Consider the following 2,067-nt stretch of genomic DNA (forward strand, 5'->3'; position numbering starts at 1 on the left):
TGATCACAGCTTGCTTGGTCTCCCAATGAATCCTGGGTAAACCAAGGATAGCGAGGATACATCGGCACCCGTCCTCGGGCTAAAAGAAGGACGCATAACTTCTCTGATTAGTTGATGCAACGCGTCCAGCAGCTAAAGTTCAATGTTGAACATCTGAGCAAAGTTTCCAGGGGAAACAGGATGTACAATCTTTTAGTAAAGGCTGTTGACATAGCGAGCTAAAAGCCTGGCTGGTTTATAGACGAGTCTGTCTGGTGACTCTAACGCTGCTAAAGTAGTTTTCCTGAAGTGCTTCAGTCTGTCTCCCTGCCAGCTCCCTCATCCATGGAGCAAAGTTGTTATCTTAGCGGCTATCAGGCCCATAGAATGGCTCAGATTGTGCAGTAGGCTCAGTAGGCTGTGTTCACAGAGGAAATCCTAACCCTGAGTCATTCCTTTCTCCATGTGGAAGTAATCAATCTATTTATGTGTAATCTGACAATAATTCCAGTAGTTCTTCATGTGCTGTAAAAATCAATAAAATGATCCACATGTCGCTCATATTAAACTAAATAAACACAAATAAATCTCCTGTCCCATCACTGTAGAATCCTCTCCCTATAAATATTTAATTCTCTGTGAAAAAGTGCCGATCGTTCTTTAATAAACGCAATGTTTGCTTTTAAAGCTAATGTGTCTAATGCACCCAGTGAATGATTGTTCTGTTGTTTTATGGAGAAACTGACCAAAATCTGACTAAATGATGAAATAAAACAGCGTGATTGGATGTAAGGAGAGCGGAGACAGACGCTGTATGCTGAGCTGACAGAACTCCACACCGCAGCAAATCATCGTCCCACATGGATTACTTTCTTGTGATTGGTTGAAAACCATCCCCAGTATAAAAAATGCATTTGTGTATCGAGGAACATCTGGAGAGTCTCAGTGAAGTTTATAGACCACTGGTGCTTTGGAATTTCATTTATAATTGTTTATGGAGCAGAAACACCTGTTTAAATCATGTGCGGTGCTCGTTTAAATCACATGTGTGTATTTGTGAAAATTGAGACCAATTTAGCTCCATGAAAATCAGCTCCTCTGATTGGTTGATGCGGCGCGTCCAGCAGCTAAAGTTACATTTTTCTAACTCCAGCAGCTGCTGCGTGTGAAGCGCCTCAGATGCTAATGATGCTCCTGCTGCTCAGACGCTGCAGGACCTTTAGCTACGCCGTGATGCGCATCAACCATCGACTCTGCATGGAAACCTGCTGCTTCTGCTGCCTCTGCAGCCTCTGCTGCCTGCGTTTGAACGTAGCATTACTGTTCTTCACGTGACGTGAATGAAGGATGGTGCAGAATAAGAGATTATGTTTATTAAAAAAATATCTGTGTCAGAAACACATCTTATTAAAATGTCTCTAAGTCTACGTTCACCCTGCAGGCATTAACGCTCAGTTCCGATGTTTTTGTGAAATCCGATTCTTCTGTGTGGTCAGAGGACGCAACGACCTCTCCAATAGTGAGCGTGCTCCGTGGTTACGGAAGTAAACATGGAGGAAAGCTCTGGAGCCATCTTTCATTTCTTTCCTAACCTCAGCCAGTGGATTATCATCAATCATGGTCCGCCATGGTTGTTACATAGTGACCTTTGCTGAGTATCAATGAATGCGACCTGAACGTTCAGACACAGGTCTCATTCGTACAGATCAGATAGGTATCGGATCCAGGAGCACAGAGCCAGGTGGCCTGGGTCACATCGTTGTTGTTCAGTCATGGAACGATTGGATCCAGGTGGCATATGGGCAGAACAGTCTGATTGGCTTCAGGCTGCGTAGGAACGTAGCCTTCCTCAGCATGAAGGTATTAATCTCTGGAAATGATCCGTTATTGTGTCTAAGGCTAAAAGCTTTCAGCAACTAGCTTCCAGCTGATTGGGAGGAAAGTTTCAGCCTCTAACCTGCCTGACTGAGCAGTTCATCAATCAGCTGCATTTATTTTATGCAAAAGAAAATCTCAAATGCAAATCAGATTACAATCCAGTTTGGGGGGTAAAATCCTGCATTAAATGAACTGTAATGAGAAGGAGAT

The 2,067-nt window shown here is 43.4% G+C and overlaps 1 protein-coding gene across 1 annotated transcript in view; it reads right to left on the minus strand.

Moving 5' to 3' along the window:
* mettl22 (methyltransferase like 22) overlaps positions 1 to 2,067 on the minus strand; it is a 31,026-nt gene that overhangs the window by 22,842 nt on the left and 6,117 nt on the right. The window lies entirely within an intron of this gene.

This window comes from Cyprinodon variegatus, unplaced genomic scaffold (genome assembly GCF_000732505.1).
Source record: "Cyprinodon variegatus isolate N-32 unplaced genomic scaffold, C_variegatus-1.0 Scaffold1530, whole genome shotgun sequence".
In the NCBI taxonomy this organism is placed as follows: Eukaryota; Metazoa; Chordata; class Actinopteri; order Cyprinodontiformes; family Cyprinodontidae; genus Cyprinodon; species Cyprinodon variegatus.